General features: G+C 31.8%; 1 protein-coding gene across 2 annotated transcripts in view; it reads left to right on the top strand.

Moving 5' to 3' along the window:
- The window catches only part of LOC126733842 (probable JmjC domain-containing histone demethylation protein 2C), a 408,562-nt gene that overhangs the window by 186,827 nt on the left and 199,478 nt on the right, over positions 1-22,257 (top strand). The gene's annotated exons all lie outside the window — the stretch shown is intronic.

Below are 22,257 nucleotides of genomic sequence, written 5' to 3'. Positions count from 1 at the left end.
GTTTATTTTATGTGTTAACATTTATTAGAATTGTCTACTGTCCAATGACCTTTTGCTATTACTTCGATATAACGTCGTGTTTTATTAAAGCCATAAGATTAAAAATTTCGCAAATCCATAAGGCTTCCAATAATATTCATTAAAATGAAAATACAGTTTTCGACAAAAAAGGGATGTCTAATGAATCTACAAAAATAGGAGTCCAGTGACTTTTCATTTCTGTTTGTCCAAGGGCTTGGGATTTTCCTAAATCCATAGTATGTCCTATACATTTTTTAAGAAAAGATGAACGTCTGATGGATCTATAAAAATGTGAGTTCAATGGCTTTTCATTAGTTCGTTAGTATTTGTCAAATGATTTATAATTTTTTTAAGCCCTAAAATTCATTTCCTAAATCGTCCAATAGCTTCTCTTTTTCTTTTTCAAACATCTTTTGGAAGGCCAATGAAACTTTTTTGGATAAAGATAATTTAAGATCCATTGGCTTGTACAAAATTATCATCCAGAGGATGTCCATAATTAATCCATTGACATTTCGAGCTAGTTGGACCAATATAGGACATCCATTGGAGAATGTGTGCTGTTTGGCTAGGCTGAGTACTGGTTTGCAAGTTTACTTACCCTAGTGAAAAAAAATTATTTCCATAATTAGTCCTATGAAAGGAATGTATTTATAAAAAGGATGTACCCGTCCTTTAAGGGTTTGTCTGGGTGGTACATTTAATCCAATCCAGCTAAGAAGGACTATGAGAATGTAGAATCGTAAAAAACGCTCATGGTACCTCGTAAGAGTTTCTAAAATAGTAAGTTTTAGATAAATTATAGGAAATGTAATATTTCTTTTAAAATCAATGTACCTTAGGAACTAGTGTTGCACCAGCTCAATTAGTTAGATATAGTTGTCATACTGGGGGCACCATATTCATGATCCATATTCAAAATAAGAACGAACTTCACGAAGGTTCAGTAGAGACGCTTAATGGAATAAACACTTTTATGCTTCTTTTTATACAACCCAGCATTTGTAGAGAGAAGAAAAACTAAATTTGGAATTTAATATAACTCCCAGATTCCTCACCCTAGGTACACCCTCAAGAGGACTGTCAATAATAGCCATTATTTATATGATTTACAACACGACTACAAGTTATAACCTTTTTTATTATTGAAGTCCATATTGCTGTTGATACACCAAGCTGCAAGCAGAGGTTGTGACACTCAAGAGTAAAATGAAGAGATTTGGTTAGTTGTAAAAGGTGTTTTATGGTTTGAAAACCATTGCCAGTTAAACAAGTGAAATTCTCCTAAAAGACCTTACTGGAGACTGCATTATTCCTTTTTTTTTGAGCATAGAAACTTTCTTGAGATTATGGTTAAGGGATTGTTCAGTGAAAAGAACATACTCATCATAACATGACTTCTTTAACCGTTTGTATTTGGATCTAATTTCAGAAAAAACATTATAATTAATAGTTGAATGAGATTTGGTATATTTCTTATATGCCTTTTTCTTTAAAAATTATTACATAGTTCTAGTGGTAACCTGAAAGAATATAATGTCATAGAAATGGCTACCAACAAAAATAATGGTTATTATTTGATTTCGGATTGCTATATGATTTTTTGCATGACCTTAATGCATACGATAGGAACTTTTTTATATTTTATTCAAAAAAATATATTAGATCTTAAATTTCTTAGACTTACGCCGAATTTTTTTTTTTTAATTTATGTGCATGTCATAATATTTTATGACATATTTTGAATTAAATAAAGTGCTTTGAACTTTCTAAAGAATCTGAATTTTTTTTTTTTTTTTTGGAATTTATGATGAGAATGTAGAACATGTTTTTTTATAGGGAACCTCCTTAATACTTCACAATTACTTGTCATTAGCTTGTATGTACTTTGGAAATTTCTAATAATTATCCATATTTTTTTAAAAATCTGTTAGAAATTGAATAGATTAGAAGATTGAAACTTAAATATTGCATAATTATAAATTATTTTAAGATTTTTCAGAAACCCAAGATTATTTTTTTAGTTGTTTATGTTATTGGTAAAAACCAATAATCTGATAAAAGGATTTCAGTAAAGATGTCTGTGTAATACTTCTATTGGCTCCAGTTAAACAATTTAAACAATTTGCTATTAATTTTTTTTCTACTAATATATTTTTTAAATAGAGTTTTAATTACTGGTTTTAATTGATAAACAAAATTTGTCCGTTCATTTTTTAAAAAATTTTTTGCTACTAGAAAGTTTAAAATTTGAAAAACAAATTAAGATTAAAATTTCTTAAATTAGGTTATTCATTTATTAAATATTCTTCTTAATTTTTCTTCAATAGCACTGTTTCAAAATTATTTTTTTTACTTAGAAAGTATACTTCTTTAAGTAATTTTATGCTTTTATTATATTCGATTTTGCCTTTCTGCCTTTAATATTTGTCTAAACAGTTCCAAATTCAAAAAATGAATTTTTTTAATAAACTTTTTAATAAAGCACCTTTTTGTGAACATAACGTACATATTAGGTGGAGTGTCCCATCCTTTTATATTATGCGATTAAAATCAAATTCACTGGAATGGTTAGCTTAAAAAAAATAAAATTTTAGCAGGGATTAGACTGAACCTAAATATCTGGAAGAACCAAAATATCTGGAAAAATCAAAAAACTAATTGACCAACTGACGATTGCCCCAAACCAGAGGATTAATTGGTTATTAATTCTAGTTGAAACTCTGTATTTTTCAACGAATTCTAAACTCAGAAACTTAACAAAATATTTGTATATAAGAACAGAATTATAATAATTTTTATTATATTATTATAAAAAAGTTCTGTTATATGTGAAGGTTCCATTAAAGTAATGTGAGGAAACACTTTAAGTACATTGGTTTTATATTTCCTTACAGTTTGTTATATAATAATGTTTAGACTCCTATAAAAAATAAATAACTTCCAACATTTCAATTTAAGTGTTGACACTACTATGTTTTTTTAAATAGTTGTTAACACCCACGTACACTGAAATACCGGTTCTCGGTAGCGATAAAGTGAAACTCTTTATATAAACTTTTAATTATGCCGTTTAAAAATCTATTTATTTATTCATTACGCTGCCGATCCTCCATTTTCCAATAGCGATACCCCCGCCAAAGAAACAGACGTGCATAGTAATTTTCTTTCGTCAGACAAAGACCCCACGGCCCAACTGTCATGAATAATTTACGCCACTAATTATTTATGTAAGCAACATTTCAAACGTTAAGTGGCTTACAATTTTTGTTTGTTTCCTTTTCTTTTGCTCACTTGATTATAAAATTTTATGTAAAATCTTTAAAACATTTTTATTTCCTTGTTTATTTGTTTATATGGTGGCTTAACTCAGCTCGCTGTCAGTATTAGGAAATCGATTTTAATTTATTTAATACAAATGACTGTTATTATGTACTGGCGTAATTTGTTGGCTATAAAATGAGTCATAGATATTATTATTTACTGGGGCTATGTAATTTATTGCACAATTTTAAATGGTATTTAGTTGATTATTTTTAAGCCAATTGTTTTTAATTAGATGTGAAATATCGAATTTTTGTAAAACTTGAAAAATAAATTAGTGATAACCCATAATTCCGTGCTAAATATTATGCTTTTTGTTTCATAAGAATGCTTTCATTATCTTGTTAAATTTTGAACTTATATCTTTTGAATGAGTGAAACAAAAACGAGGACATATGTATATAGTGGACCAATTAAAGATTGCCATTAATCAGAGGGTTAATTCGCCATTGATTCTTAGTTGGACCACTGAATCTTTCAGGTTTTTAAGTTATTTTGAATATAGTTTGATATATGGGACAAAATTAGGATACAAAAATTTTTTATTAACGTCCATATTAAACATTAAAGTAGGAGAAACCATATTTTTGTTGTTTTTTCCGATATAATTTCTAGCTATTTTTCAAGTATGCTATAAATAAAACCAATTAAACTAAAAATAGTTGTTTTCATCCGCATGGAATAAATTTATGAACCGCACGCCGTGCCGCCCACACAAGGAAATGGAATAATAAAAACTAAAAATTAATTAAAAACAAGCATTTCGTAAAGCATACATACAGCGAAACCCACTCGTATGGAGACCAATGACGTTAAAGCAAACAATTTCATTTGGCTGCGCTATGAACGTTTTGGTGTTATCGAGGGCGCATTCATATTGAGCCCATGTAATAACACGATTTTCAACGAATTTATTTAATTTCAAAGATTTTAATCGGACTCGGATTCACAGGTAAAATATTCATCTTTCCAGTTAAAGTGTAAGTAATTAAAGTGTATTGTCCATTTGATGACTATCGTGGATGCTTAACTAATGAAACGGTGATATAGAAAAATGGAGAAAGAGCTGTATTTTACGAGCTAGATATTCCCTCTTAGCCTAAAGAGTATGAGGAGAATGATATTTTTTAAAGGCAGTTATATAAACTATATTAGAAAAATATATGTTTTTAGAAGATCCACAGAATAACTTAGAAATGAAACGGTGATGATGATTAAAAAATTCCATGCTGATATTTTCTATTCCCATCTCAATCTAAGGAATCTTAAAGATGCTGTTTTAGGGATGTAATTGTGTAAACTATGCCAGAAGAAATACGTTAAAAATTTCCAGAAGATGCACAATGTAAGAAAGGGATGTGTGATATCAACAGTCTCTAGTTTTGGTCCATATAATATGGTTTCTTATGGTTTTTCTCATCAATATTATTTCTCCGAGTTCAGTGGTATTTAGAACGATTAAGGCTCTCTCCTTTGTAGGTCTTTTGGAAATGCCGCTGTAAATATTACTATAGGAACAGTGAATACGTTGAAGAGGCTCCACATCCTTTTTATTTCATCCCAGAGTTTGCTGTATTTCTGTTTTATCTCGGTGATGGTCTGCATGATGTTTCTTCGTTTGATATTTTATCCCTTACTATAATTCCAAGCTTACTTTGGGTCAATATTTGGGTATTTATAATAATAAAAATATTTTATATTTTTGTAAATGCAGAAGCAAAAAGAATATAAATATTATAAAATAACAGATATACAACTTACATAGGGTGAAGTTTAGCTGATCATGACTTTCTCACCTGGCACTCAGCTATTCTTTCACTTAATAACAATACATCCGTCATGGTAGATTGTGATTACCTTGTCTCAAAAATTCATACTTTTTGTAATTTGGCAAACAAGTCCTGAATGATAACAGCCCTGACTTTACGCTTACCAGCCAAGTATCAAATCCTATCTGTTCTAAGAACATGATAGTGGAATGGCAATGTAGTTACTATCGATGTCTTCCGGAGTTCTATTACTGTGGGCCAAGGTAGTTAAGATTTTAGTTCAGCACCAGTTTGATTAACGATATGACTACAGTTATAATAGTCACTTCTTCTCGACACCGTAGATTTTTTATTTTTATTGCTAAATTAGCATAATTCGTAAGCTCGTTCATGGATCATGGATGTTAGTGGAGTTAGGCACATCTCTTTTAATTAGGAAAGCTCTGTTTGTCGAGTCTGTGAGAATTCAGTTACAAATATATTCCAGCAGAGTTTCAATATGTGATTCTATACCACCGCTCTAGGTTCATATGTGTAATAAGAAGTGTTGTCTTCATTTAGATTATATAATTTGGCTGCAGATGGATTATTTTTGCCACACACGTGGTGACGGTGTAGATAATCATTATCTGACGAGAATGTACATCCACCGATTGTATGCTGGGATACGTAATAATTTATCTATCATATTATACTTTTCATTCCCTTACAAGATACTTCAGGTAGTGCTTGGTAGCTATGAAATCACGAATCCTTTTCTCTTATCGAATATGTCACCATTGCCAGTAAGTGAATGTTACCCAATGTATATATTGTTATAGTGCCTTTGGTTTTATCCTTCGAAGATTGAGGTGGGCTGTTCCTTAGCTACTGTCTGAAAAAGTGGCGAGACTGCACTTGTGTGCACGAAACACTTAAGAAGACTATTTACAACCCTTTGGTGAAGAAAACAGATAGAGTACTCCGCTTCCTCTTGGTACGGTAAATCTTTCAACAGCAGCTTTTGAAGAGTGAGCTCTATATCTAGTAACGGTTATCCTTATCTTTCTGTCGATGTCTGAAAAGTGTAGTGAATACCGCCATAGGTATTTATAGCTTTCACCATCAGATTTAATGTAAGCCACTTATCCCACATATCTCAGATATCAAAAGGATGAAGCTCTTAGTCCTTTCCATGTTATCGGACTCTTTTTTTACCTTTATTAACAAATAATATACTAAGACTAAAAGTACATAATATGTTTTTTAAACTAATTGATGTTATCTGCGTTTCCAATGAACTTTTTGACGATTCGAGATGTGGATAATAGCGTCGACTTTTGAGTCTTAGCCTCGACATCAGCTTATGGATGCTTTCCTTAAGGTTTATTATTATTACTATTGAAAAAAGATTTTAAACTAAACAAAGAATTAGATGAACCATATTTTTTACTAAAAACCGTCATTTTCAAATCATTGCAATTCAAAAACACAATTTTTTTCACGGATCTTCAGCAGCGTTGCCATACTTGACAAAATTCGATTGTTTCGAGGTTTTTTACTTTAAAAGTCTCTTATTGATGGTTGATCATGCGCTACCTGCCTGTTCATGATTGTAAAAACATCTGGTATTTTTACATGTATGATATTAGTGTAATTATTGTATAATGTATACGTAAATATATGGTTTAGTTGAAAGCAGAAGTTACTAATACTTATGTTAATTTAGGTTAGGGCTTAAAGCGTATCGTAATGTATTCTTGTTGTTGAAGAAACTGAATGGCTGGAACTCTATAGGGCTCATTATTGAGTAAATATTATTAATAATTTATTTTAGTGAAACATTAAATAAATAAATGAAGTGAGATGGCGACACAATTTATTATGAAGTACTTGTATCAGAAAAAAAATCGAGAGCGAAGTAAAACTTCAACTAAAAAGATCCTCTGATCAGAAACCTTCATGTGCTAAGATTAGGCTAGGAAAGAACCCGTAAAAGATATAGCTGTACTATCTGGCAACGTTGTAGCTATTAGTTTGATTCTCCTGAATATATTATGTCAATAATTTAACAAATAAAAAAGTGTGAATTTTTTTGTTGTTTCATTTAATTAATGTATGTAGGTATAAAAAAAATTAAATGGACATAAAAGTCATTAGCACATGTTAATACCATAATATATTTTTGTTTCCATTAGTAAATAGCAGCATAGCAATAACGTCGACGTACATTTTCAGGTTTTTTTAAATGCTTTATTTTGAATGTATCTAAAAATACCCAAAACTAAAATAAATCGATGGGTCTTATATTGCCCAATCAACCCCAAAATTATAAAATACTTACTTGCTTATTCTGTATACTGTCACTCAAAAACGAAATTATGTATAACTAAAACGGACATGACACACGCTTGCCTCAAAAAAGACTATAAAAGTGCCTTTTAAAAAAACGTAAGTGTCAACACTTTTACGTCAATGGTAAAAAATCAGGAATTTCTACTTTTAAGGCGGCAGTTTTTTGGCGCCCAACAAATCTTATACTAACATTCTTAAAATATAATGAGATGCATTTAATGACGAAAACAGTCATTGTAAAAGGAAAATTATCGAATATGTTATAAATAAATTAAATTAAAAGACCATAATACAATCACAAAGAAAAGCTCGAAAATCGTACCTGTCAGGCAAATGAAGTAATTTGGTCTTGCTGACGGCTCTACTTAAGCCGTAAGCAAGACCAAATTAAAAATGTAGCTTTTACAACCTTGGGTGGTCTTAACTGACTTTAGGATTTGCTTTCATTGCTTTCTGTCTATCATAAGCATGTTCGGTATTGGTAATATTTAGGTTGTCTTGGGATATTTAAGATAAGTCTTCCGACAGTTTATCTCTCCAGCGCATTTAGTAGATTCTATAAAATTAGTAATCTCACCACTCGTTCGTCATATTGTCTTTTAATGTATCCGGCCCATATTAGTCAGCATTAATCGTTTTGAGGATATTTGGTTGACTGTATATGTTTTCCAGTATTCTGTTGTTTCTGATCAGGTACTGCTATGAGTTTTGGTCTTTCACTGACTCATATATACTCTCAGGGATTTTTATTTCTGCTATTCTTAGTCGGTTTTCATTTTGTTTTGTCATGGCCCACCTTTCGCATCCATATATCATAATGGCTTTGATAATCCTGTGGTAGATGTTTCATGTTATAATTTGCTATTATTGTAGCTCCCAAATATTTAAGGTGGTTCACTTGCTCGAAATTATATGTATCTATCTTGTCCAATTTGATCTCGCTAACTGGATCTTACCATTGGCATATATTTAGTTTAAGACTGATTAGTTTTTAAACCGACTTCTTTTGCGCAGCATTTTCTAATTTAAAGAAATCTTTTTTTTTGTGTCTATGGTTGCATTTGTTACTGTCTATCTAGTCCGCAAAGGCTAGAATAAGTGAGAGGCCTTGATTTATGAACTGAAGTGTATTTTTTGTTTCCTATTCTTACGACTTTCTCTAATACTATATTAAACAGCAGGGGCGACAACTTGAAACCAATTGAAACATCAGATTTAATTTATATACAATTTGATAGTTGGTCCAAAGTATCACAAAATCGTACTCTCCAAGACAGTTTTTTGGCGCCCAACAGATGTTACAGTAAACTTGTTAATGCGCCTAAGATTATATTAGAATGACAATAATTATATTTATATTGTAAGAAGAAGGATGAAAAATTGTCAAATAAACAACGTTATCTTCAGTGCAACAAAAACCAAATTTTGTCGTCTTTAAAAAAAAAAGCAAATCGAAACCAGCTGTCAGTTTAACGTCAAAGTGGCTTAATTTAAGAAAATGATTCAATTTTACTTAAAAACTACATTGCTCAAACGTGCAAAATACTCATTCACTTACTTCTGCAAAAAGGCACTCAAAAACGAAATTATGCATAACCAAAACACACATGATCCTCAGTCTACTGTTCTTCGTTCATTCGTTCAGGTGCATACAATAATAAATTATAAAAAAAGAAACTCCGAGCGGCCCCAATTCTGACCTCTTTATTAATAAAAACAATTTAACGTAACGACAACGATTTAACGTAAACCGTGCGAAAACGATGCAACGCGATCACGTATTAACTGCGATTGTACGGAACAGTAATTGGTTTTAAAGGGGATCTACCAGAACGGATTTAAAAACGATCTATCCGCTTTAACGGCGAGTAGAAAGGTTTGACTTTCAAATGACCTTTGCGTTCGCTGGTGGTTGTAACTACGGTTCGGAGCGGATATGGGTACTGCGGGTTCTTTTTTTTTTGTCTTTTTCTTCCCCGTTTGTACCCGCTTAAAGGACGGTTATTATGAAGTTATTTACGAGTTAGGGACCGTATGTGTTTACTATGAAGTTATTTGCGAAAGATCCAGAGGTTGATTTACGAGGCGGTTAAGTGGAAAATGAATTTTGAAGCATGATTGAGTGTATAAATTTACTGTTAAAGTTGAACAAGCTGGTGTTTATCAATTGAACCTTAAAGAAATAAGTTTGGTTGCCAAAATGTTTGAGATTATCTTGAAATTGTTTTGAAACAGAACTTTAGGGTACAAATTGAATAAACCATTTTACTTTCAGTGAACCCATGTCTCATGGTATTTTTTTATTTAATTAGACTTTATATTGCCATTGGAAACGTTTTTGAGGTTTTATGGTAATTTGTATTTGAAATAGCAAACAAACATTTCTAGGAATTCCTTTGAGTAACGATTAAAAAAGTCAATAATTCTGTTTCATGACAAATTGTTATTTTAAAATTGAGCTTGAATGTAATATATTGGTTGCCACTGGAAAAACTATTTAGGATTTAAAATCTTAGATGTTCCCAAAATTCTTTGAAAAGTGTCAAAAAGCATCTCTAAGAATGAGTAAAAAATTAATGAACTATATCACTTTTTAACTTCAGTGACACGTTTTGGTTGGCACTGGAACAGTATTCAGTTCTTGTAAAATAACACAAAAGGCTCCCTTATGATGAACTTCAGGCAAAAAACAGAATTTTAACGTAAAAGTTATATGAGCACCAGCATGTGCATCACTTGTGCTGGAGTAACGTTTCATTATAAATTTTCATTTGAAAATTCAGCTTCAAGGACACACTTTTCGTTGCCACTGGAAAACTATTTAATACTGTTACAAAATTCATTCAAAAGAGCAAAAAGCATCTTCAATAGGATTAATTTAAGACAAAAATTTAAATTTTCGGCTAAAAATATTAAATTAGCTACATCGTGTTGTATACTGTATACTAGTAAGTTTTTCTTTAAAAATTCATCTTCAAAGGACACCTTTGGTTACTACTAGAGGACAAAGAAAAAACCCTAAGCATGTATTAATAAGTCGCCGGAATTAATAATTGATTATATTTTTTTTCTAATCTTGAAGAAATGTAAATTTAAAGAAATATATTGAAAATTTGTTTTTGCACAAAAATTCTAAGGAAACCTCAAATTCCTTATACAAATCTCGCAACTGAACTTTAACCTTGCTATTCCAAGAAGCAATTATTCATAAATTCTAAGAGAATACCCATAAAACCGCCCTTATGAAAACGAAATTGTGCAATTTTTTTTTTATTTTTGAGTCCCTACGAAATTCAGCTAAATATTGAAATTGAACTGCTCAACTGAAATTTGGAAATTATTTTAAATTCGTAGCAGTCCAGTTGCAGAGCAAGTAAATTTTATATTTATTTCTTGTTTAGATTTGCGTGATTACTCTTGAGTTTATCTGTGGTGAATCTAAAAGGTTAAGGACTCAATCAACATGCACATAATTTAGATTTTTCTGTGCAAATAAAAGAAAAAAATTCGGAAAAACTAAAAAATGATGAAAAGCACTGTAAAATAGCAAAAGACCTAAATTTAAATAAATCAGTATTATTCAGAACCATTTCTAATTTTAATAGAAGAGGTACCTGGGAAGGAGTTCCAAGAAGTGGCATAAAAAGAAAAATTAATAGTGTGATGGATAGAAATATTAAGAGCTTGGTTGTGCAAGATCCATTCATTAGTGCTGCTAAGTTAAACAACAGTTGGGGCATGTTTCAATATCGGTAAGCACTATAAAATGATGACTTAAGGACGCTGGATATACGGTAGAAAGTCAGCGAAAAAACCCTTCATCTCAATGAAGAACAGAGAGGCCAGACTTCGATTCGCCAAAGAACATCTCAACTGGTTTTATGAAAAATGAAAAACAATAGTGTTTTCAGATGAAAGTAATTTTAAACTGATTAAGAGACCAGATTTAATCCAAAATATACGCGACACATAATAAAACACGGTGATGGTGGTGTCATGGTTTGGGGTTACTTTGGAGGGTTTGGTATAAGTCCGTTAGTCAAAATCATCGAAGACATTATGAATCGTTTTGTCTACCAAAACATATTACAAAAGGAGATGCTACCTTGGGCAAAATACAACATGTAGTTAAGATGTGTTTTTCAGCATCACAAAGACCCGAAGCCTATGTCAAAACTAGTTAAAAATTGGTTAAGTGCTAATAAAGTTGACGTTATGCTTTTTCCTGTACAAAGCCCGAATCTTAACCCAATCGAGAATTTGTGGGATGAAATTGATAAGAGAATCCATCAAAAACATCTCTTTAATGTTAACGAACTATATCAAAAAAGTCCAAACGTATGGAAATTAATTCCTCAAGTCTATATTGAAAAACTTTTAAAATCAAAATAAAAATAAAAATAAAAGCTATGTTGCCAGATATTAAATAAATATTATATTTTAAAATGAATTAAGAATATGTTTATAATTTAAATTACTTTACTTTTGAGCCATATATTTTGCAAAATATTATATTTTTAGTAAATGGTATTGGAAATTCGAGTTCTCAATAAAGTTTTATTATGAAATTATAGCAAACTTATTTGTGAATTAAAAAGAGAGAAAAAATAGATTTTTGAAAAGTAACAGGAAAATGTGTTTTCTTTTTTTCTTAACTTGTCTCATGAAGGATAAGTAGTTTCTGCTTTTAACAAAAATAGTCTAATAAAATAATTAATCTGAGGGGTGAGATTTGGCTTTATGGGAAGTAATTTTATTTGATAATTTTTTTTTTTGGAAACTAATTATTTTATTTTATTTCAGGTAAGTCAACAGTGACAGTAATAACCAACTTGATCATAAGAAGTAAGTATTTTTTCTCAGATTTTCATTTTGACAATGGTGGTACTAAATAAAAAGGGTCAAAAACATTTTGAAAATTCTATATTCCAATGTGGATTTTATTTAAGATTCTGGGAAGACATATGTTTTATTTAATCATTCATTCTCAAATTTTTATAAAATTATACCTGATGTCAATCCGGTTTTAGCACAACACTATTGCCTTGTGGGTCTTGTGAATGACATTAAGCGTTATAAAGAACAAAAACAATTAAAAACTTTATGTTTATTGAATTTTAGTAAGGCATCGCCACTCTAAATCAGGATATGCTGCTAGCTAATTTTTTATATTTTTTTCTGGTTTTTCCAATAGTTCAATTACGTTGCTGAGATCCTACCTGTCGGGCAGATTTTAATGCGTAAAGGTTGATTCTGACCCTTTATAATCACAATCTTTTCCAAATAATTTGTTAGTATTACCATTTGATTTAATGTCGAAATTTACGATAAATGACTTTTTTTCAAATCTCGTTGTTTAAGCCTACAATTTCAAAAAAAGCGTTTTCTAAATTCATCGTTTCAGTGCCTTTAACTCTCCTAATATGCATTTTCCGCCCTATACTTATAGGAACTTTTTTACGATTTTTAAGAGTACTATCACCCCCTGAATTTTTTTACACCATTTCAATGACATCTTGTATACTATACTATTTCATTAACCCCTTGTCCCTTTATCAAATTTCAATCCAAACAGAAACATTAATACCTCAGAAAGAGAGACAAACACCATCCATTACACACCCAACAATACAAAACATATACATTATTATTACCTACAATGCATGACGTCACCAGACAAAGAGGTGAATCTCTCCAGCTAAACTGCTGCCACCACGAGGGCGGAAGGGGGTCGCTATGGCAACATCGCGCGCCGCTCTGCTGCAGCAGACGGATTCATTTTCGGAGAGGGGGTCGACTGCTGACTATCCCCCCTTTCCCCTTCCCACTCCTCATACCGCTCCTCATCCACCTGCTACCCTCCCTCTACTCTTTACCCGGGGATCCCCCGCAACTGTTCCCCGGGGACGCCTTTTGATGTAATCATGTCATCGAAAGGCATCGGGGCTGTCCCTGCAAAAGTTATAAGCGACGTTGCCGATTAGTGACGGGGCATATGCAGGGTGAATATATACGAGTGGTATTTTGATAGCAGGGCCCTTTTTACTCCGTATTCTCTTCTCTGTCGTTTTTGATGTTAATGCGGAGCGGAGTAATTGAAAGTTTTGTTGTGGATGGTGGGGTAAATGAGTTGGTTGTTGTTGGAAGTTCTGGAACAAGTTTCAAACGTATTTGTTGAGTGGTGTTGTTGTTTTAGCTGTCAGGGGTTGTTAGTCGTTAGGGGACGAAATAACCATTATACAAAGTGGTTCAGATCTTAAACAAAAAATGTGAAGCACGCATTCTACGTCAAAAATAAGCCCTAGTTTATATAAATATATGTCAAGAAATACTTCCTCTCCGAGATACAGGATGTTAAGAGATGTTAACTTTCACAGTAGTTGAAATATTTCTATAAAATTTGGGACATTGAGGTTTTAAACATCAAGGAGCACTTTTTGCCTAGTGGTTTCCTAACAAAAACCAAAAATTTGTAGATTATTTGACGTGACTAGAGGATAAAGCTTTTTGAAAAATCTGACGTTAGCAAGCTCAGTATATTTCTCTTAAAAGGATTTGACTCAAGACATTAGACATGTGAGATGTAGAATGCCATATAATGGATTTTTGGCATGGAAACTCATCTGACACCCAGGAACCATTGACGATCGCAATGAATTGATGATCCACGTCTGTGATCAGTTAAATACGAAAAGTAATATTTTAAGATAATTCCAGGCATAATAGAGTTGTGAGATGCGGTAGAATGCCAATAAATGGATTTTTGCCGCTTTTTTGGCATGGAAACCTATTTGACACCCAGAAAACATTGACAATCGTAATGAATTGATGGTTTACGTCTGTGATGGGTTCAAATACATACGAAAAGTAATATTTCAAGATGATTCAAGGCATATTAGATAGGTGAGATGCGGTAGAATGCCAATTAATGGACTTTTGACCTCTTTTTTTGGCAGAAAACCCATCTGGCACCAAGGAATCATTGACGATCGCATTGAATTGATGGTTTACGTCTGGGATCGGTTAAATTACATACGAAAAGTAATATTTCAAGATAATTCAAGGCATATTAGATAGGAGAGATGCGGTAGAATGCCAAATAATGGACTTTTGATCCCTTTTTTGGCATGAAAACCCATCTGACACCCAGGAATCATTGACGATCGTAATAAATTGATGGTTCACGTCTGTAATCGGATAAATTAGATAAGAAAAGTAATATTTTAAGATAATTCCAGGCATAATAGAGTTGTGAGATGCGGTAGAATGCCAATAAATGGATTTTTGGCCGCTTTTTGGCATGAAAACCTATTTGACACCCAGAAAACATTGACAATCGTAATGAATTGATGGTTTACGTCTGTGATGGGTTCAAATACATACGAAAAGTAATATTTCAAGATGATTCAAGGCATATTAGATAGGTGAGATGCGGTAGAATGCCAATTAATGGACTTTTGACCTCTTTTTTTGGCAGAAAACCCATCTGGCACCAAGGAATCATTGACGATCGCATTGAATTGATGGTTTACGTCTGGGATCGGTTAAATTACATACGAAAAGTAATATTTCAAGATAATTCAAGGCATATTAGATAGGAGAGATGCGGTAGAATGCCAAATAATGGACTTTTGATCCCTTTTTTGGCATGAAAACCCATCTGACACCCAGGAATCATTGACGATCGTAATAAATTGATGGTTCACGTCTGTAATCGGATAAATTAGATAAGAAGAGTAATATTTTAAGATAATTCCAGGCATAATAGAGTTGTGAGATGCGGTAGAATGCCAATAAATGGATTTTTGGCCGCTTTTTGGCATGAAAACCCATCTGAAACCCAGGGATCATTGACCATCGTAATGAATTGATGCTTTTTGTCTGTGATCGATTGAATTACATACGAAAAATAATATTTAAAGATGATTCAAGGCATAATAGAGACGTGAGATGCGGTAAAATCCCAAATAATGGACTTTTGACCCCTTTTTTGGCCTGAAAACCCATCTGACACCTAGGAATCATTGACGATCGCAATGAATTGATGGTTCACGTCTGTGATCAGTTAAATTACATAGGAAAAGTAATATTTCAAGAAGATTCAAGGCATATTAGATAAATGAGATGCGGTAGAATGCCAAATAATTTACTTTTGACCTCTTTTTTGGCATGAAAACCCATCTGACACCCAGAAATCATTGACGATCGTAATGAATTGATAGTTTATGCCTGTGATCGGTTCAATTACATACGAAAAGTAATATTTCAAGATGATTAAAGGCATATATGAGATGCGGTACAATGCCGAATAATTGAATTTTAACCCCTTTTTGCCAAAAAACCCATCTGACACCAGGAAATCATTGATGATCGTAATGAATTAATGGTTTACGTCTGTGATCGGTTCAATAGATTCTGCGTTCAATTGAGCAAAATAGAGTGTTTTTAAATACCATGAATATATAACCTAAGAATATGAACCGAACAAGTTAATTGTGAATATTTTTTGCAATTTGCTTATGTCGAAAATGTTCCACCAGAATTAAGAATAGCGGCTTGGTTTTAACTTGACATTTATCCAGCCCACTTTCATAGAAATGTTAAGAACTGGTTGTATAAAAATTTTTCAGAAAAATTGATTGGACGTAATGGGCCAGTCAGTTGGCCTCCGGAGAGTTTTTGAAAGAAATCGTATATGTGACTCCTGTGAACTTAAGGAAAGAACGTATTGACCGCATTTAAAATGCTTGCAAGGAATTAAGAAATTGAAATTTAGCTGCTGCTACGGGATCTATTAAACGTCAATCTAAACCATGTGTTTAGCAAAATGGTTCATACATCTTTCATCTTTTTTAAATTTGTATTTGAGTGCGGCTGTTAACGCATTTTTTAAGTACATGTTTCGTTTACAAGGATAGTCTTATTATTGTATCCCATATCAAATTTTATTTCGATTTCTTCGTGCATGAAAATTTGTCACTTATTTACCCGGAAACGGTGCATCATACATAACAAAATCAAGAAACCGAATTTGCTCCAAATTAAATGAAGATTTCAAAAGTAATTTTTATCTTAGAAAACCAGTGACGTATCATTTGTTTGTCTAAAAATATTCAGTGTGGAAAAAAAAGTAATTATGCAAAAAAATGCTCCTTGATGCTTAAAAGCTAGGTCCCAAATTTCATAGAAATATGTCAAGCATTTTTTTTCTTATAATTTTAACACCCTGTATCTCATAGAGGAAGCATTTCTCTATATACAGGGTGTCCCGAAAGTAATGACATAGAACAACAGTAGATTTCTTACGTCAGAATAATGTGATTGTCTTGCATGCCGTCCATTAAAATTTACTTGCGCGTAAACACAAAGCATATCACGAATCTCCAAATTGGTAAACAAATTATGCCTAGGCATTACTTAAAATGATTAAACTTTTGAAAAATGGTGATTATGTCAAAAATGGTTGCTCCTAGCGAATTTAATAAGGTATATATTTTTTATATAAGATTAAAAAAGGAATTTATTTTGATACTTTTTAAACCGATATACGCGTCAGAAAAAACGTTAGGGATTTTTAAAAAAGTAAAAACTACCGCAACACCCTTCTACCGAAAACACGAAAACTGTATATAAAATTTAATTTTTTTTAAAAACTTCTATGTTTTAAATTTCATGCCAGTATGTCAGTTGGTTCAAGACCTATAAGAAAAAAACGATAAATCAAATAATACTTTGACACCCTGTATTTCAGTTACTATTAAAGTGAGGATAAGACAAATTGACCTCAATCACATTATTTTGACGTAAGCAATCTACTGTTGTTCTATGTCTCATTACTTTCGGGACACCCTGTATAACAAACTAGGGCTTATTTTTGACATAGAATACGTAGTTAAAATTTCTTGATTGGGATCTGGTCCACCCTGTATATGAGTGGCATTTTGATAGCAACCTCTTTTTACTCCATATTCTCTTTTCCGTCGTTTTTGTGTTATGTTAATGCGGAGAGGAGTAATTGAAAGTTTTGTTGTGGATAGTGGGGTAAATGAGTTGGTTGTTGTTGGAAGTTCTGGAACAAGTTTCAAACGTATTTGTTGAGTGGTGTTGTTGTTTTAGCTATCAAGGGTAGTTAGTCGTTAGGGGACAAAATAACAATTTTATAATCATATTTTCAAAAAATCCACATAAATTATATACAATAATGATCGAAAACGGTTGAATACACTCATTAATCACCCAAGCGATTACGATGGATATTTCTAGTGGAAAAAACAAACAATTGCCATTTATCACGGAATATTACACTTAGGCAGGCAATTAAAAATGTATTATAATAATTGTGATTCCGTGAATTTTATAAAAAAAATATTACAGTATACCCATTGTCTGAAGCTAAATAGCGTCACATTATTTTTTTCGTTGTTTGGGGACAATCGTAAATATGGATCTTATCATTAACACATGCAACTTTAACGGTTTTTTTTTAATGATAATATAAAGAAATGTTACATTTTGGTCCTTCGATTCGGATATAGTCGTATAATATTATAGTGATATATTATATAATTATATATATAATATATATAATATATAACTAAATTATATAATAACATCTGTTACATGTAGTACGATGTATGGGCCTTATTCTAAAAAATATTGTAAATTCAATGTTTACTTTAACGTCAACAATTTTTATCTGGTTTTCCAACTTCTTCAAGCTTTTCCTGAACTGCTCATCACAGGACTTTTTAATTTGAAGAAGCAACCTAAGAAAATTTTGTCGACATTCATATATGAAGGATCTTTATGTTAAAACATTATTTGGAATTCGTAACGTTATTCTAGTTAGTCTGGTAATTCTATGCCATCTTAAGGGTAACATAAATAAATAAGTAAACCCTTTATTAAACCAGAATGTTATTTTTTTTAGTAAATAATACCAATATTCTAATCAAACGAAAAAACGATAGGGATTAATATTATTATCAATAAAATTTAAAAAAATGATAACAAGAACAAATACTAAATTTTTATTATTTCTTACTATGTGGTCGATGCAGGTATATTTGAAGGTTTAGAATTTACTTTTGCCAACGTTTAAGGATAGAAGTTCAAGAAGTATCACACCACGGCTTAATATTAGTCTTTGGATACATTTCTTATTAGTGATTACTGTACCGTCAGAAAATACTGTAAAGTGTCCCTTAATTTCCAAAGAAGTCCAGTTATTGATGTATAGAACTAATAATATAGGGCCAAGCACAGAACCCGGTAGAAATTCTGGTCTAATGAGCAGACACTTTATTTTCTACTTAATGAGAAAAAACCATTCCAGGGCAAGACGTCTAAAACCATAGTCAAGCCACCCACCAGCAATAGTGATCAGTCTTCTGTAGGTTTATCACTTGGAATGACTGTATCGTCGGCATATCTTATCGTATTTATATATTCTCCATTGATTTGTGCTTCCATTTTCTGTTCTTGAGTAGCCGCCCAAAAGGTTTTGTCTGAATATATGTTAAAAAGAAGAATGGTTTTTGTAAGCTTTCTCATTAGTCATACTGCTGCTTTTTGTCTCCAGTAAAAATGTTTGATAATTTTAATGACCTTGCTGTCTATTTCCATGTCAATAAACTTTCTGTATACTCTGTCGAAGTCCTTCTCGTAATGCACAAAAACATCATTGCGCTGGTAACAGCATTTTTTTAGTGTTCAGAGCAAACAGTGCGTCCCTAGTTTCCAAATCGTTTCTAAATCCAATTTCAGGCAGATTTGAAAGAAACCCAAGTCTGTCTCACTGCAGTGTTTTGCTCATTATTTTGTTGGAATTGGTATGAATATGTATTTCAATCCAATTTGTATATTTCAATATTTTGAAATGCCTCGAGTGGTATACACCGCATTAAACAGTTTGACCAAGATTTTCCTCTTGGTTTCATTCATTGTTTTCCTCTTTTACTATTTGTAACAGCTCCGTTGGGATGTCATCAGGTTCGGTGATTTTTTTGGTTTTTGCATATTTCATTGCGAATAGAACCTCTTTATCTTAAGAATTTTTTGCCTTTAGTGTCATACTACTCTAATGTATATTTTATATAAACCGAACACCTTATTTCTGTATTATAAACAGCATTTTAAGTAGGTACTGACTAGCTGAGTAGATTTCCCCACTATATCCCACTAGATATCTCGAGTGATACTCAAACAATAAAAAATACCATGATCTCGCCATGTCCCTCAAGTGTTCTTTTAAGTGAGCTGTCTGGCTTAGCTATTTAATTATTTGATACTGGATACATAGATATTACCCTTCGATTATTATATTCCTCTTTTTTTGGTACGCAATACACATAACTAATACAATACACAAAATAAAAGTGCTATGATCACCCTTGGTCACTTCTGCCTGTCTTTAGAGAACCCGAGGTTGCTGCCAATTAACCACAATAAAGGCAATAAAGTTCTACGATTTAAATGCTTCGATAATATTGATGTGTATTTTCGTTATTATATAAATATGTTCGCTGTTATATAAATATGTTAATCAAACCTTAATGTACTATGAATATGAATACCCAAAAATGTATTCTTTACTTGGCTCAGCAGAGGTATTTTTAGAGGACGATTGGCCTTACACCAATTCTTTATTTTTAACAGATCTTCAGGAATTTAATCTTCAATATTTATATTTTTATGATGCCAGACAATATGAAGCGTCATCGGCAAATAAGATAAATTGTCTTATAAACGTGTTAGAAATATATAGAGGGTGTTTTTTTAATATTGCGACAAAATTCAGAGGCATGTTTCTTGGACAAAATAAGGCCAAAAAGTTCCTATGAACATATGTCCTAAATGTCTTTTAGATTAGATAGAAAATTTTACACTACAGGGTGGTGAAGTTGAAAGAAAAAAACTTACTTTTTGCGATAGATTTGATACATTTATTTCAAGGTTTTACCGGAGAAACTTTAAAAAAATGCTGAAAATAAAGTTATAAAAGTAATACTAAATTAAGATAATCTGATTTAGGCGTTACGGACACCACAATAATGGCTTTTATTTTTTTATGCAAAAACCGTGCATCGAGCAAAAAATTACCTAGAGACCAGATATGCGCTAAAAGAACTAAAGAATTAAAAAATATTTTTTTATTACCAGAAAAACCAGTAGCGTACCCTTGTCTTTTAAAATAATATTCACTTCAAAGCCTACATAAACGCGCGAGTGGCGAGTATAAAAATGTAAATTGTCTATAGGAAAATGCTTAGAAACTTCGAACCATTTTCAGAAAAATATCTACAGGGGCATCAAATTTATAAAACAAAGAATCAAATTTATAAACAAAAAAAATTTATAAAAAAAAGTATTTTTTTTTCTTTTAACTTCACTTCTCTATAGTGGAAAATTTAAGACATTTAGGACATATATTCAAAGGAACTTTTTTGCTTGATTTCGTCCAAAGAACACGCCCCTTAATTTTGTCGCAATATTAAAAAAAAACCCTGTATATTTTTTAATTATACTTAAATATATACACTTTAGTAAACTCTTGGTGATGCGCATCATGCATCATCAAGGTGTAGTAAAGTTTTCAGTAGTTTTCATTTCACTTATTTTCAAAATTGTTTATTTCATGTTTTTCGATTCTCGATCTAAATATTGAACTATATACATTAACTTTCTGTTTAATTTTAAACATTTGCTTGGTATCTTCTTTCCGTTCTCCTTAAAAAAAAAACCTGTATTCAGCACTGTAGTTTCCCTTGAGCATCTCCATCTATAAAGATATGAGTTTCTGTTATAAAATTGTTATCGTCTTTTGCGCTCTTTACTGTTGTGATCTACCACTTGTGTTAAGAAATAAATAAAAAAATATTGTTTTTATTGGCTTATTTATTGTTCATAAGTTGTTTTATGTACAATTATAAAAATGAAACCTCTACTAGTAAAGGATATATGATGTTGAGCTTTGGATGATTTAAAAATATTTACTAAAAACGCCTTCATACCATTTTTAATTTTAACCAACTTAATTTTTTTTTCTGAAACAACTGAGAAATTCTTAGCGATGCGTAGCCTCTGTCTTCATCCATCAGTATTTTTAATAATGAAAAGTATATTCTTGAATAGCAGTAAAAAGATGACAAAATTTTGTACTATTAACCAGTACTAAAAAGTACATATTATGCATTTTTTAAAATATTTAAACGAAGATAAAGTAGAAAAAATCCTTATTGTTAGTCTTCCTAATCAGATATTGAAGAAAATTAGAATATCTTAGTGTGATATCTTATTTTATAAATACTTTATTTTGGTCCTTCGAGCCAGATATGTTGCCTAGACATGCAAAAACATTACACTTCGAACGTTTCCTACTAAAGAATTCAACCCTTGTGCCCAGCAAAGCGAGGTAAACGTGACAACGTGGCCCGAGACCCTTTTGCAATTTTTCTAGGTTAGTTGGTGTTTACGCTTGGCGAAAAATTCCGCAATTCATCCATTTATACCCGTCCGTCCACCCATCCCCTTTAGGAGCCTACGAACGGGGGATAAAGCGGCAACGAGGGATGGCACGAAGAGCAGTTGCCTTTAAAGCGAGGGTTTAAAGGAAGTCCCACACAGTAATAAATTGCCCCGAAAGACGGTGTGGAGCAGGTGTCCGGGGCATTTTCTATAGAGAAAAGGTTTGATGATTTGATGTATCTTTACCTTTTTTTTAGTTTTCTTTACCCTAAAAGATGACTGTGAGGTAAAAGTGAATTAAAAATGATTCAATAAAATATCTCGTTCTTCATCTGACCTCTAT

Source organism: Anthonomus grandis, chromosome 3 (assembly GCF_022605725.1).
Source record: "Anthonomus grandis grandis chromosome 3, icAntGran1.3, whole genome shotgun sequence".
Lineage (NCBI taxonomy): Eukaryota > Metazoa > Arthropoda > Insecta > Coleoptera > Curculionidae > Anthonomus > Anthonomus grandis.
Note: the sequence above shows the minus strand (reverse complement) of the source record. Positions and strands in the feature narration are given on the sequence as shown.